Genomic DNA, 17,022 nt, shown 5'->3' with positions numbered 1-17,022 from the left:
ATTTGTTGACAAACTTTTCCCAATCTGACAACAGAGAGTTAAAGGGATTGATATCTTGGAGGCGATTGTACGTCAGTGAAAGTCCCAGGGTGAGGCTAAGATCTCCCGTTCGTTTGTGTTGTAGTAAAAGAGCCACGATTCAGTCCTGGCACGGTAAAATAACACGACTCTTTCACAAGCAGCAACTAAGTGGGGAGGGCGGTATATGGAACAGCCCTGTCTAAATCATACAGGATCTCTGACTAGGGGAAAAAAAACCCTCAATTTCTATTCAGGCGTGAGACTGGCTTTCTGCAACCATCACTGCGAGCTGGAGTTTGGCCAGAGGCAAGCGAGAGTCATCAAATCTGATGTGACCGGGTACAAACAGAAGCTGGAGAGGGATCACTGCAGATGGTCGGGGAAAACTATCCAACCGAGGGTAGAGAGAGGCGCTGGTTAAATGAAAGTGCTGCCAGGGTAAACTGTTTCTTAATGTCCTTCCATTATGTTGACCGAGAAATGACTTGTTTTGGAATCCGGGTGAAGGGAATTAGTTTATTGTACTGTGTAGCGCAACCCCCACAACACTGATACTTTTAACTGTGGAAGTAAAGAGTGTTTGGAAGTGTATGGATCAGGGGTGTGAGGGCTCTGCTCTCTAGTAACTGCCTGCACGGAAGCATAGTGACCAGAACAAGCGCAAAGGTTGTACCTTGAATTTGCTGGATTCGTTTAGCCTCATCCAAGATTTGTTCGTGTGAAGTTGGGCGCAGCGATTACATGCCTTCCGCTCAACCCCTGCGACCTCTCCTGCTTGCCTACATCTTTTTGAATGAGGTGATAAATTGAGGCCCCTTTTAACTGTTCGGACAAATGTAACAGATTCCACAGCTCAGTGAAAGGAGGGAGGCTGCTGTTGTCCTGGCCAACACTCTTCTCTTGACTAACACTGGCTGGAACAGAGGCCACTTATTCACTCACTGCTATTTTGGGGATGTTGCTGGGTACACGTTACCGGTGACATTGCCAGGCACCCTAGTATCTGTAAATCACAGTTGTAGAGATGCAGGTGCTGGGAATCTGAAATAAAACCAGAAAATGCTGGAAACATTCAGCAGGTCGGGCAGTATCTGTGGATAGAGGAGCAGAGTTAGTGTTTCAGGTCGATGACCTTTGCTCAGTCTGGCTTGCTGACTCTTCCCGGCCTTTTCTGTTTTTATTCCTGTACTTCGTGGCCTGAAGTTTGTCTTTTCTCACTGCTTCTAATGCATTGTCTTTAACTCTATGGGAACTCATCACCCGTCTCTGGATATTGGCAAATATCTCTGCCACAGTTCTGAGTCCAGTGTTAACCCTTAAGGCAGAGTAGCAGAATTGTGTCTGTAACCTTGAACCCCTGGCTCATTCTTTTGCTCATTAGTCTGGGATGCAGAGGCAAATTGCAGAACTCGTGTCCTCCTTCGCTAACTCAGGGCAGCCCAGCAATGAAACTAGTTTGGAGCAGCACACAAAATGCAGGAGGAAATCAGTGGGTCAGGCAGCATCAGTGGAGGGAAATGGGCGGTCAACGTTTCGGGTCGAGACCCTTCATCTGGACTCAAGGGTCTCCACCCAAAACATCGACTGAACATTTCCCTCCATAGATGCTGCCTGACCCGCTGAGTTCCTCCAGCATTTTGTGTGCTGCTCCAGATTCCAGCGTCTGCAATCTCCTGTGTCTCCAGTGAAACCAGTTTATTGTGCAGGAGCATTCCAGGGTTTCCTGGTCATTCTCAAAGTGCACTGAAAAATATGAGTATAAAAGCAATGTAGAGGAATATGGGCCAAATGCAGGCAAGTGGGACTAGCTCAGTTTGGCATCTTGGTCAGCATGGATGAGTTGGGCCGAAGGGCCTGTTTCTGTGCTGTAAAACTCTATGACTCAAATCTTTTCCTTTTCATCAATCTGCCTGATCAGCACTTCCGTTGTTTAGTTTTCCAGGGGTTCACCTGCACAAGAATGGTGCACCGGCCTCCTGACTGCATGAAACAGGCTAGATGGACTAACTAGTCTCGTCATGTCCAGTGTGACTGGTCTTAGCTCCAATTCACCTGTTGCCGCTCCATTTTTCTTTCTGCCTCAAAAGTCTTAGGCATAACAAGAATCGTTCAAACCCAGCCTTGAAATTCCCAGTTCACTCCCAGGCTCTTGCAGGAGTCGGGACTTTAGTGAAGCAGCCTTCCTGAAAATCATAGTTTCAATTTTAAGGTGGCTCTCCCAACAGAGGAAATTCTTGCCTACCTAACAAATATTTTATTCAGTTTCTAGTCTGTGCTAACCTCCCAGTGTTCAGCTAAGCTAGTCCAGTCAGGGCTGGTGTGACAATGACAATAAGTCAATGCTTTTAAACTTCTTAACACCAGCAATAAATTACTATTGATCAGAAAATGTTTACAAGTTACAATGATGAGGTTTGACTTTTGAATAGATATTAACATGTCTACTGAGTCACATCTGGCTGATATATTCATTACTAAGGCCACAGCCAACTTACTGGAAATGCAGATGGATAACTACTAACATGTGACCCAGGAGAGCATTTGCTGGAACATAAATAGAGGGCTAGATTTAGATTTTGAAGTTACAGTTGTCAATGATGAGGCCAGCATTTATTGGCCATCCCTAATTGCCCAACCAGATGGAGGTGAGCTGCATTTGTGAACTGCTGCAGTCCTTTTGGCAAAGATACCCACCCCCCCCTTTAATGGAGGGGGTTCTAGCACCCATGCCCAGTGATGAGGAAGGACTGGTGAAACATTCACAATTTGGGACGTTGTGTGACTTGGAGGGGAACCTGCCGGCCTGCTGCCCTTGTTCTTTGACGTGGCAGAGATCAGAGGTTTGAGAGGTGCTGCTACACCAGCCCAGATGAGTAAGTGCAGTGCATTTTGTATGTGGTACACACTGCAGCCACTGTGCGCCAATGGTGGAGGAAATGAACGTTTAAGGTGGTGGATGGGGTTCCACTCAAGCAGATAGCTTTGTCCTGAATGGTGTGGAGCTTCTTGAGCGCTGATGGAGCTACACTCATCCAGACACTCATGAGACTGTTCCACCACACTCCGGACATGTGCCTTTTCAAAGATGAAAAGGCTGTGGGGTGTCAGGAGGTAAGTCACTCATCACAGGAGACACAGCCTCTTGTAGCTATGGTACTTGTGTTCCGGATTACCTTCTGGTCTTTGGCGATACCCTGGATGTTGATGGTGGGGTCTCAGTGATGGTAATGCCATTAAATATGAAGGGTAGTGGTTACGCTCTCCCTTGTTGGAGAACATCGTTGCCTGGCACTTTTTTGACACAAATGTCACATGTCACTTATTAAGTCGGTAAATTGGTTTATTATTGTCACATGTACCGAGGTACAGTGAAAAACTTTGTTTTGTATGTCATCCATACAGATCATTTCATTCCAACAGTGCATTGAGGTAGTAGATTTTAGGTTTTAGATTTCTGTACTAGTTACATGTACATTGAAACACACAGTGAAATGCATCTTTTGCGTAGAGTGTTCTGGGGGGCAGCCCGCAAGTGTCGCCACGCTTCCGGCGCCAACATAGCATGCCCACAGCTCCTAACCCGTACGTCTTTTGGAATGTGGGAGGAAACCGGAGCACCCGGAGGAAACCGGAGCACCCAGAGGAAACCCACACAGACACGGGGAGAACGTACAAACTCCTTACAGACAGCGGCCTGGAATTGAACCGGGGTCGCTGGCACTGTAATAGCATCACGCTAACCGCTACGCTACAAGGGAAAACAAGAATGCAGAATAAAATGTTACAGTTATAGAGAAAGTGTAGTGCAGGCAGACAATATTAGCCAATGCCTGAATGTTGTCTAGGTTGTTGCTCCAAGCAGATGTGGATGCTTCATTTGCTGAGGAGTTATAAATGGAACTGAACATTAGTTCAACCATTAGTAAACACCTCCACCTCTGATTTTACGATGGAGGGAGCTGAAGATGGTTGGGCATAGGACACTGTCCTGAGGAACACCAGAGTGATGTCCTGGTGCTGAGGTGATTGACCTCTGACAAGTATCTTTCTTTCTGTGAGATGTGACACCAGCCATTCGATTTTTTTTTGCTTTGATGCCCATTGACTTTGGGTTTACCCAGGTGCCTTGATACTACACTTGGTAAATGCCACCTTGATGTCTAGGACAGTCATTCTCAACTCACCTCTGGAATTTAACTTTTTGGTCCATGCTTGGTTCAAGGCCGTGATGAGGTCTGGAGTGGAGCAGTCCTGGCAAAAACCAAATTGGGTGTAATTGAGCAGGTTATTGGAGTAAGTGCCACTTGATGGTATTATCAATCATTTTGTTGATGATTGAGAGAAAACAGATTGGGCAGTAACCAGCAGTGTGGATTTGGCCCTGCTTTATTGTGAACAGGACAAACCTGCGCAATTGTCCACATTGTTAGGTAGATACCCGTGTTATAACTGCATGGGAACAGCTTAGATGAGATATCTTTATTAGTCACATGTATGTTGAAACACACAGTGAAATGCATCTTTTGTGTAGAGTGTTCTGGGGGGCAGCCTGCAAGTGTCGCCACGCTTCCAGCGCCAACATAGCATGCCCACAACTTCCTAACCCGTACGTCTTTGGAATGTGGGAGGAAACCAGAGCACCCTGAGGAAACCCACGCAGACACTGGGAGAACATACAAACTTCTTACAGACAGCAGCTGGAATTGAACCCAGGTCGCTGGCGCTGTAATAGTGTCATGCTAACCGTTACACTACCATTCTGGAGTTCAGGTCTTCAGTACTCCCATTGGGAATTCAGCTGGTCCCATAGCCTCTGTTGTATCCAGTGCTCACAACTACTTCTTGATATAACATGGAGTGAACCAAACTGGCTGTTGACTAGTGTCTGTGGTGTTGAGGATCTCAGAGGGAGTCGAGGTGGATCATCCACTTGCCACTTCCAGCTGAAGATAGCTGTGAATGCTTCAGCCTTTTTACCACTCACATGCTGGGCCCACCATCAGTGAGGGCGGGGAGATTCCTGGAGCAGCCTCCTCTTGTGGGCTGTTTAATGGTCCACCATCACGTGATAGGACTGCAGAGATTTGATCTGATCTATTGATAGTGAGGTTACTCAGCTCTGTCTGTTACAAGTTGTTTCTGCTGTTTAGCATACATGGACATGTTACAGCTTCGCCAGACTGCCAATCCTGATTTGACAGTAATGGTAGAGTGAGGGACATGCCAGGCCACGAGCTTACAGAGTGTGGTGGTGAACATTTCTGCTGCTGATGATGGTCCACAACACCTCGCAGATATCAAACTTTGCAGTGCCAGATCTGTTCTGAGGCTATCTTGTTTAAAGGGATTGTAGTGCCACACAGCACGATGGAGGGTGTCTCCACAATGTCTATGTGGTGGTCACTTCTACTAATGTTGCCATGGAGAGGTGCATCTGTACCTGTAGATTGGTGAGGATGAGGTCGAGGAGGTTTAACCTTCATGTTGGTTCACTCATTACCTGCTGCTGACTCAGTCTGGCCGCTTTGTCCTTCAGGACTTGACCAGCTCGGTCAGTGGCAGTGCTCTCAGCCCATTCTTGGTGATGGACGTGGAAGTCCCCACCCAGAGCACATTCTGGGTCCTTGCTACTTTCACTGTTTCCTACAAGGGTTGTTCAACATGGCGCACCACTGATTTGTCTACTGAGTATTCATATGTCAGTAACTCATTTTACATTAAGTGATTGGAAAGAAAAATGGGGAGGGTTGTAAAACTTAGTAACATCATGTTACAATATTACACAACATCAACATCTACTGGGCTTTTTAATCATTGTTATGCTCAGGCAGTGAGCATCACTGGGTTGAGTGACTTCATTGCCCATCTCTGGTTAATGAGCATTAGTATGGAATAGAAGTCCCAGATAGTCTGGAATGGGTGAGACCAGCTGATTTGCTTCTTGTATATTTTTTCATACTTTCTTATTGACACTGAAGGCCATTCAGGCCATCAGATCTATGTCAGCTTTCAGAGCATTTCCATCAGTCCCATTTCACACCTGCTTATTTCCCTGTAACCTGTTCTCTCAGATTGACAGAGCCATACATCGTGGAAACAGGCCCTTCGGCCCACCAAGTCCATGTTGTTCATCAAGCACCCATATACACGATCACCATTTTATCCTCCCCACATTCCCAGGAAAATGAGGTGCTGTTCCAGCAGTTTGCACTTGGACTTCTCCTGGCAGTGGAGGAGGCCGAGGACTGACTGATGGAGTGGGAGGGGGAGTTGAAATGACTGGCAATAGGGAGATGCAGATCCCGGTTACATTGGAGCGCAGGTCTTCTGTGAAACGGTCACCTAGTCTGCATTTGGTCTCGCCAATGTCACTTCAACTTGACCTCCCACCCCATCACAGATATGTCAGTCCTTGGCTTCCTCCACTGCCAGGGGAAGTCTTGGAACCTTGCAGCCTAACAGCATGAACATTGAATTCTCCCACTTTAAGTAATCCCCACAACCACCCCCCCCCCCACCACACCCCCATCCCTAACCATGCCTCTTCCCTTTCCTAGCCTATCTCTATTTTCTACCCTTTTTCCCTCCTTACCTTTGACCCATCCTCCAGTGGGTCTGCTCTCCCCTCCTCCCCCACACCTGCCCATCACTATCTCTTACCTGCATCTACCTATCACCACCCTGTGCACACCCTCCACCCCTCTTTTGTCCACCTATCACTGCTCTGCTTTACCCTCCTATATATTGGGCTTCCCCTTTTCCTATCTTCAGTCCTGAAGAAGGGTCTTGACCTGAAACGTTGACCACCTGCTTTTCGCCATGGATGCTGCCTGGCCTGCTGAGTTCCTCTAGCATCATCATGTTTTTCATCTAGATCTTCCAACATCTGTAGTCCTTTGTTTCTCTTGACCAATTAACCTATTTCCAACCAGCACGTTTTTGGGATGTGGGAGGAAACCTGAGCACGTGGGGTGAGCTCACGCAATCACAGGAAGAACATGCAAACTCCACACAGAAAGCACCAGAGGTCAGTCCTAATACACGATCACTGCAGCTGTGTGACATCAGGACTAACTGCTGCATTACTGAGCTGAGATGGGATGTTGGTGACAGATATGGGTGTTTCTGATAGGTCAAAACAACATCGTCATTTTTGCAACATCAGCCTCTAATAACCCCACTCCTGCTAACTTTCTAGGGGCAGGCACGGTAGTGTAGTGGTTAGCATAACACTATTACAGCGCCAGCGACCCAGGTTCAATTCCGGCTGCTGTCTTTAAGGAGTTTGTACATTCTCCCTGTGACTGTGTGGGTTTCCTCTAGGTGCTCCGGTTTCCTCCCACATTCCAAAGACGTACGGGTTAGGAAGTTGTGAGCATGCTATGTTGGCGCCGGATGTGTGGCGACACTTGTGGGCTGCCCCCAGAACACTCTACGCAAAAGATGCATTTCACTATGTGTTTCGATGTACATGTGAATAATAAAGATCCTAATCTTAAACTTAATCTTAATTTCCAAGTTACTAAAATTGAATTCAAATATTCACACTGTCAGAATTGGATTTGAACTCAAATTTACCAGAGCAGTCATAACTGAGGTTTAGTCGTTAAATAATATAAGCATTTAATTCCTCTATTTATGCTAAATCCACATGTCATATGTACACACAAAAAAGGCATAAGTTGGCATGCCAACACTATAACTTACTACTTGGTTTACATTGAAGGGGATGCAGCTGTACTGAGAGGGAATGGATAGCGTTATCCACTTAACATCACATTAATTTTCTGTTTGAACTTTTTATGACAACAACTTGCATTTGCATAGCGGCTTTAATACAGGACAGTGTGCCAGGATGCCTCACAGGAGCAATATCCAGCGAGGTGACCTGGGAGCTTGGGTAAAGAGGTTGGTGTGAAGAAGGGTCTTAAAGTAGAAGTGAGATGGTGCATGTCTGTGTATAGACTTAGCAGGCACAGGCACAGGCACAGTACTTAATCCCAGTTGCACTCCCTGTTCCATTGGGAAATTCCAGAGTGTGGGGCCCAGGTGGTTGAAGGGGCATCGAGAAGGTAGGTGTGCCTGCTGGGTGTGATGAGGGCTGTGCAACAGTATGGTTCAGTTAGAGAGGGATGTGACCACATAGTAGTTCAATGATAAGGGAATTTTTGGGGAGTGAAATCAAAGATAAATCCCCAAGAACAAAGCTACTGACAAGGTTGGATATTGAGTCATAGAGCTATGCAGCATGGAAATCAGGCCCTTCAGCACAACTGAGTTGCCTGAGTTAGTCCCATTTTGCCTGCATTTGGCTCATATCCCTCTGAATCTTTCCTGTCCATGTGAGCAACAAAGTTTGAGTGAACTGAAGATTATGGAGTGGAGGATCAGGAGGTGGTCAAGACTGCAGAAAAGTCAACAAGACTGGAAGTGCCACAGTTTTAATTGAGAGGAAACTCTGTCATGAGGTGGGTTTTGCATGTGTTACTTTACAGAAGTAAACAGCTTTACATTCCGTCGGGTCCACTGGGCAGGCCACTTCGCTTGCCTGCCTGACACCAGACACCTGAAGCAGACACTCTACTCCGAGCTCCATCTCGGGAAGATAGAGGGCAGACCGGGGAAAAGGATTCCAGAACATTCTCAAATCCTTCTTGAGAAATTGCACCTTCTGCCTCCTGGGAATCGCGAGCCCGTGACCACTCAAGGTGAAGAGGGAGCATTTGAGCTAGGACTGTGAGCTGAGTCCATGTGTTAGGAACATGCAGCAGGCTGGTGTAAGTGACAGAAGGAACGCACCACCCCACAAACTACCCTCCCTCCTGCCCCATCACGCACCACCTTAATGATATGAGGAAGAGCCTACGGTCCCCACATTGGCCTCATCAACAACCTCAGAACTCAGAGAATGAGAGCAGAAGCAAATCATCCTCTGTTCCGAGGGACTGCCTGAGAAGAGAAAGAGGCAACAGCGAGGCTATAATAAGGAAAGTGTCAATATTGGAAGACGGGATTGCCAGCCAAGGTTGAAACTGGCACTCAATTGCCCACCAATTATGAAAAGTGGCCTATTTTCAATACTATTGGAATCAAAAGTAACAAGATCTAAACACTTTTTACAAGGGTGATCTGCAATGCCAGTGAGGCACACGGAGGGCAAGATAAATTTAACCTGAACTGTAAAATCCTGTGTGATGCAGTGAGCTATGGAACAGGGAGGGCAACTGGGATTAGGTACTGTACCTGTGTTGGTGCATACTCACAGACATGCACCCTCCCTAACACAATGTCACACTCGACTATTGAACCTTCTAATGGTGAAGCATTTCTGAAGCATGTTTTATGACCTTAAGGTGCTTTATAGACAACGAAATATTTTTGAAGTGTAGTTCTTGTTGTAATGTATACAAGCAAGATCCCACAAAGTAAAGTAAGATAAGACAAGATTTCTTCATGTATGTCGAAACACACAGTGAAAGGCGTCTTTTGCATAGAGTGTTCTGGGGGCAGCCCACAAGTTTTCGCCACGCTTCTGGCGCCAACATAGCATGCCCACAACTTTCTAACCCGTACGTCTTTGGAATGTGGGAGGAAACCGGAGCACCCGGAGGAAACCCATGCAGACATGGGGAGAACGTACAACCTCCTTGCAGACAGCGCCTGGAATTGAACCCGGGTCGCTGGCGCTGTAATGGCGTTATGCTAGCCGCTACACTACTGTGCCTGCCCATAATTTGTATAATTTGGTAATGACCATACGATCTGTCTTTCAGTTGGCTGTTGGCTGAGGGACTCATATTGAGAGGACACGGGAGGTGTGTACAGCTGAGGGGTCATTTGCACCCACCTCAGAAGACAGAGGGGGCCTTATTTTAGCATGGATCATGAGCTGATTCTTGAGTTGTTCATGCCCTTTTGCATCAACCTTTGTCCTGACTAACTGCTATCCTTCAAACAAAATGGATCTTGCTGCTCTTTGCTGTGAACCATTTGGTTGTGACATTGGCATGGGTGTATTTGAAAGGGACTATATTCGAAAGTCCGAGTGAAATGCTGAGAGATATCTGTAACAGATGTGGTAAGGTACTGTCAATTAAAGTGCACGTCTCGGCTTTGCCTTCAGAAAGGCAGTAAACTGCTCTTGGTGATGTAGAGTTGTGCAGCTGCAGCCACGAACAAAAAGTGGCGCATAGCTCATCAAATCCGGTTTCCTCCCACATTCCAAAGACATACAGGTTAGGAAGTTGTGGGCATGCTATGTTGGCACCGGAAGCGTGGCAACACTTGTGGGCTTCCCCCAGAACACTCTAAACAAAAAGGTGCAGTTCACTGTGTGTTTCGATGTGTATGTGACTAACAAAGATATCTTATCTCTTATCTCTTTTCTCTTAAATCCAGAACAGTTAGACATACAGCCATCTCCTGGATGGGGAGCAGAACAATGCAACAGACAAGTTATAAAGACATTGGTAATTTAAACCAGTAAATCAATGTTTACCTTTCTTTAGCTTTAGTTCCCCTTGACTAAAATCATTTACTAAATTGATTCCACAGATGAGTTTTAGTTAGGGAGGTAACCTGAAGCAGCTGGAGTTGGTTCCTCTGGAAAAGAGGAGATTGTAAAGAGATTTAATAAGAGATGATTAAAAGCATGAAGGGCACAGAGAGATTAGGTGGAGGGCAATTCTTCCCATTAGGGTAGGGTCAAGAATCAGGGGATATACGATGAAGGTGATTAATGGAAAAAGAAAAAGTGACATGGAGACATAGTTTTTTTTTTACACAAGTGGTTAGGATCGGGAATGGACTGCTATGTGTAGTAGTGGAGGCAGATTCAATTGTAGGGATATGGAAAGGAGTTGGATAAGTATCTGAAAGGAAAGAATTTGCAGGGATGTGGAGAAAGAGAAGGGGAATGAGACTAATTGGATTGCTCTTACACAGAGCCAGTATAGAGGTGATGGGCTGCAAGGCCTCCAACTGTGCTGTGATCATTCTGTGATTCTGGAATGCTGACGTGTGTTTCCTTAAATAAATTGAACCATGCTTTTTCAGGACATTCAGTTTCAGGTAGAGACAAAGAGTTTCACTGAGACACATCAGGTCCACGGCTGGATGAATCATCAGTTGGTTTATGGGTTTCTGCTGGGTTTCCATGAATTTATGGCTCCAATTTTCACCCAGAGAAAGCAGAAAATGAACAAGATATGGAGATTTATGACCCTGTCGTCTCTTGTACCAAGTGTTGAAGACTGAAGGTAGTGAACTTTTAAACTGAAGAAATTCTGTAGCATCTTTCACAATTTCAACATGTCCCAAATCATTGCAGCAAATTAAATACGTTTTAAACGTAGGTACCGAGAAGTTCTAGTGCACACTGGTGAGTATGCTAGGGGCCATAGTAGCAAGGAGGCAACAGCTCTTTTAGTTGTTGGTCCTCCGCTGAAAATTTTGCTTGTACCCATGAGCTGAGACTAAAAAAGACAACTTGGTGCAGTTAAATATCTAGGCAAAACACGGTTATGTAGGAAATGCAGCGGCTAAATTTGCACAGCAAAATCCCACAAACAGCAATGTGGTAATGTCCAGAAACTATCATTTACTCAAAAGATTTTTGCTTCTTAAATTTAATTTAGTTCATTAGTTGAGAAGGCATGGACGGCTCCGCGTGAATGTACTTTTCCTCGCTTGCCACTGCATGCACCACATGGGACAGTGGCACAGCAGTTAGTGCCTTTGCCTCAGAGCTGCAGGGATCCAGGTTCGATCCTGACCTCTGGTGCTGTCTGTGTGGAGTTTTCTCATTCTCCATGTGACTAAGATAGATCTTATGAGACCCAGTAGGTTTATCCACATTTAAGCCCCCTAAGACATTGAATCCTCTTTCAATTGCAGTTTGTTGTAGAATTCCACTGGTCCCCTCTCTGAATTCTCCAACTGCAATGTCCTCCCCACAGTGAACATGGCTGAGAAATATTCATCTAAGGCTTCAGTTGTGTCCTTTGATTTCACACACAGATTGCCATTTTGGTGCACCCTACTCTTTTCCTAGTTACTCTCTTGCTCTTATAAAATGCTTTGGAATTTTCCTTAATTTTGTCCACCAGTGCTATTTCATGCCCTCTCTTTGCCCTTCGAATTACTTTTTTTAAGTACTCGCTACAGTTTCGATAGCCTCTCCTGTTTTCTGTTCTCTATACCTGCAAGAGATACCTTTTTTCTTTATCCAAGCCTCATTATAACCCTTGACATTCAGTGTGCCTTTACCTTCCACCCTTATGGAAACACATTGGCCCTAAACTCATTTCCAGTCTATCCTGATTCTTCTCCATAACAACCTTGAGACTTACAAAGTTATGGTCACTACCTCCAAAATGCCCTCCACTTGTCCTGCTACATTCAGTACCCAGTATCACCACTTCTCTTGTTGGACTATCAAAAAGTTCTCTTCGATGCACTTTAAAAAATTTCAAAAAATGCATCTAAGTTCTTCTGTGGTGGTGTAATGTGATTTACTTCAATCCACTTTGAATGACTGCTCACTAACACAGGAAGGCCATACTTCTCTTGTGTTCTCATGAACCACTTCCAAACTTGGTGCATACAGCAGTCTTGATAAACTGACCAGCGGTTCCAGATCCTTGTCTGTGCCAGGCCAGCAGGCAAAGCTACAGGCTTCTGCCTTCATGTTAACACTGTACAAATGTTCCAAGTCGATTTCTTCCCTTATCCTTGAGACTACTCTGTGAACTCATCTGCTGTAGCCCACGGTTTGTGGACCGTTCCAAGTCACTGTGACAGAAAGGTTTCATATTCTTATCGAAACGAACATCTGAATTGGTCCAGCCACTCAAAGTATACACACAGTTGCTTCAGCACTGGGTCTTTTTGCTTCAGTCTTATTCTCTCCAACACCGTTACAGGAAAGACATCCATCTTCTGTGGCCTGTAGGGTGTATACCACATTTTCTATATTTGTGTCAACATTTTCATAAAGCAATCTTGATAATGTGTCCTCTGTGACATTTTGTTTATGTTTCTATACTCAATGTCTCAGTCTAATGGGGACTGAAGTTCAGCCACCACTGGATTCTAGATGTTATTATAGTGGGAAATGTGGACTTGGATTTAAGAAAGGCCAATGATTTGCAGATAAAACTTGATGGAACTTCATTACACCGAATACAATCTCTAATGCCTCCTTCTCTATCTGGGCTTAATTTGTTTTACTTTTCATTAATGTGCACAATGGGCCTTTCTTAGCCAATGTACATGACATGGCTTATTCTGTGCTAATTCAGGAATTGGAGGCATCACATAAAAGCTTCAGAGAATAGGTGGTACATTGTACCAAGGAAGGTTCACTGCTGAGACTTCTCTTGCAAGTATTATATGCTTCCTCTGTTACTTCCCACCACACCATATTCATCCTTTTTTAACAGCTGATGCAACAGTGGCAACACCTTTAAAGGTTAGGCAGAAACTTTGTGTAATATTAGAAAGTGCCGAAAAAGGATCGGTTCAGTGATATTCTCCATTTCTTCACAATGGCCTTGACCATCTGCTTGACCATTTGTAGTTTGTTTACAGCCACCCCATGCATAAATAAACCACCACGTTCCTCACAGAGGCATATTTGTTCTTTGATAGTGCTACAAGAGAAGAGATGGGACTGGGTCTAATCTTTGAGAATGTACCGGGACATGTGGAGAGCATTTTGGAGGTGGTAACTGTAACTTTGTAAGTCTTAAGATCGTTACAGAGCCGTCAGACTGCCAGCCTACATCTACAACAGGTGCATAACTCATTTACCACCAATTGTGCAGAAGGCGTGACTAGGGACTTTAATAACTGGCAGGAGACCAGCCTTCCTTATTCTGGGGTGAAATACCTTTACCCAAGGTTCAGTGATTACAATCATTTAATGTAACAGCTGACACTATGATACCCCTCCCTTTCTCTCTTCCCCATCATGTCACCAGAAGTTGTGCCTCATCAAGTTGTCAGCTGTCTTGGGGCACATGCTGACAACTTGATGAGGCACAACTTCTGGTGAGTGACCAGGTCACCCTTCCCTGACTGCAGGAACCTCACAGCTGAAAGGTCTTACTTTTCAGGGAAACAATGCCAATTATCAATAACTAAAATTATTAATAACCTTTGATCCAACACTGAGTTTCACATTCCCTCTTCTCCTCTCCTGGCCAAACAGGATTCAGCTCTCTTCCCTCCTACTGCCTGGTATCTGTGCCAGTTGTTTGATAGAATGTTCTAGAGGTTGCAAGGTTACAATTTTGAATTGCATTCCAGAAGTTCAAACACAACTTCAACAAATACAATGGAGTTTCACTCAAAATGGTACTTCACAGCCCAAACATCCATGGCACCACCCCATTGAGAGCCAAGAACTGAATCAGAATCAGATTTATTATAAGATAAGATATCTTTATTAGTCACATGTACATCAAAACACACAGTGAAATACATCTTTTGCGTAGAGTGTTCTGGGGGCAGCCCGCAAGTGTCGCCACGCTTCTGGCACCAAAGTAGCATGCCCACAACTTCCTAACCCGTATGTCTTTGGAATGTGGGAGGAAACCGGAACACCCGGAGGAAACCCATGCAGACACGGGGACAATGTACAAACTCCTTACAGACAGCAGCCGGAATTGAACCCAGGTCGCTGGCGTTGTAATAGCGTTACGCTAATCACAACGCTACCGTTCCACTGACTTAAGTGACATGAAATTTGTTATTTTGTGGAAGCAGTACAGTGGAAAGACATAAAATTACTATAAATTACAAAAATAAGTATATAGTGCAAAAGGAAAAGAATAATGAGGGAGTGTTCATGGGTTCATGGACCATTCAGAAACCTGATGGTGGAGGGGAAGAAGCTGTTCCTAAAACATTGAGTGTGGGTCTTCAGGCTCCTGTACCTCCTCCCTGATGGTAGTAATAAGGAGAGGGCATGTCCCAGATGGTGAGGGTCCTTACTGGCCACAAGCCCAATACCAGATTGCTGGAACAGGCAGTCTTTCTCGAACCCTGTCATGGGAAGAAACTATTGGACAGAGGAAATGATTCAAGGATGGACTCTAAGACTCCTTGAAGAAATGTAACATCCCCACTGACTCCTGGGAATGCCTGCCCCATGACTGCTCAAAGAGGAGAAGGAGTATCTGAGATGTTATTGATCACAAAAAAACAAACTACTGGACGATACTCAGCAGGTCAAGCAGCATCTGTGAAGGCCAAGGGATGGTTGACATTTCGGGTCAAGACCCTGTATCCCACAGATGCTGCCTGACCCACTGAGTTCCACCAGCTGTTTGTCTTTTGCTCCAGATTCCAACATCTGCAGTCTCTTGGGAATCTTGAGGCCATGCATCAGGAGCACGTAGGGGCCCAGTGTAAATAGCGGAAGGAGTGGACCACTCAAAAAGCGAGTCCTGGTGGGAAGGGAAGGGCAGAAACAGGCACCCGAGGGGATCCTCCTCACACAGGATTGGTGGACAGCTATCAACATCATCCCTCTACCTCCAGATCTCACGGAAGGACAAAAAGAGCATTTTGTGTTTAAAGCTGTCAGCTAGGGCACAGGGGCAGGGAAACCAGCGGAAAGGCATTTGGAGATGGTGACGTGGGGTTAAAAGGCAACAAAGAAACTGGTCAAGGAAGTGTCTTCTCAGTGGGTGTCCCAAGAGTGGTGAAGTCAGTCCGGAAGCCACGTCACAGGTCAGGTCACACAGTCCACTCTGAGGCTATGAAACATAGAAGGGAAACAGCAGATGGCGTATAACCAGGGATTGGAGAGACAATGAGCCAGAGGTTGGCTCTCTGTGAGGAACTGGAGGGAACAGCCCACTACATGGGATGAGGTGCTCCTGCATTTGCTGCTGTCCGTGAGCAGGTAACAGGGAGACCTGAGTGTACTCCAAGGGGAGGCCACCATTTATTGGTCCCTACGTCAACTGTAGAAGCAGCCAAAGGAGGTGAATCAGGACCAGTATGTGAGAGAGTTGTGGAAATGTTAAGGAAGTACATCATCTGCCGCACAAAGCACAGAGAAATCTCATCGGCAAAATCGGCTGTAGCTGGCTCTGAGCTAACTCTGGGAGGAGGAGGGCTCAGGTGATGGTCTGGAATTATGCGAGGGTGAGACTGTTTTACAAAGGCTCTCTTGATTTCTTCTCAGGATCAAGGTGGACTTCCACTCCTGTAACTTCTGAGGTAATTGATGAGGAATTTTGGAGAATGAAAACTAAGCCATCAACTGCCTTATTAGCCAGTTTTAAGACACCAAGACAAAGTCTTCTCAGCCTGTTCAGTGTCACTTGTCCCAGTGGTTTTAATTTTGTTGAGTTCCTACTTCCATTCCAATTCCTGATTTACAGTTATTTCTACAACGTTACTTGTATCATCTACAGTGAAGACTGATGCAAGTTACCTCTTTAACTCAACTGCCATCTCCTTGTTTTCCATAATTTAAATTCAGATCAGTTTATTGTCATATGCACCAGGGTGCAATAAAATTCCTTGCTCGCGTGAAGCTCACAGTGCAAACAGTGTACGTGGTAATAATAAATATAACAATATATAAAAAAGTAATGCTAAAGTGACATAATAGAAGAGGTAGGATTAATTAATTCCCTCACTTTCTATAGAACCCTGTTAATTTTTCTACAGAAACTGCTACTATCTGGTTTCTTTTAACATTTCTAGCCAGCTTTACCTACCATGTTTCCAGCACCTGGTCAAGGTGAGGGAGAGATCTTGCTCTGGAGCACTGGGTTCTAAAGGTTGTGAACTCAGCCAGCTCCATCACGGGCACAACCCTCCCCACCATTGAGGACACCTTCAAGAGGCAGTGCCTCAGGAAGGCGGCATCCATTATTAAGGACCCTCACCATCTGGGACATGCCCTCTTCTTGTTACAACCATCGGGGAGGAGGTACAGGAGCCTGAAGACCCACACTCAACATTTCAGGAACAGCTTCT

General features: G+C 45.4%; 1 protein-coding gene across 1 annotated transcript in view; it reads left to right on the top strand.

Moving 5' to 3' along the window:
* Positions 1-386: 386 nt before the first annotated feature.
* il16 (interleukin 16) overlaps positions 387-17,022 on the top strand; it is an 81,867-nt gene continuing 65,231 nt past the window's right edge. The window contains exon 1 of the mRNA XM_052040665.1: positions 387-459. The gene's annotated coding sequence lies outside the window, so the exon portion shown is untranslated. The remainder of the gene's footprint in view (positions 460-17,022) is intronic.

Source organism: Pristis pectinata, chromosome 28, assembly GCF_009764475.1.
Source record: "Pristis pectinata isolate sPriPec2 chromosome 28, sPriPec2.1.pri, whole genome shotgun sequence".
Taxonomy (NCBI): domain Eukaryota; kingdom Metazoa; phylum Chordata; class Chondrichthyes; order Rhinopristiformes; family Pristidae; genus Pristis; species Pristis pectinata.
Note: the sequence above shows the minus strand (reverse complement) of the source record. Positions and strands in the feature narration are given on the sequence as shown.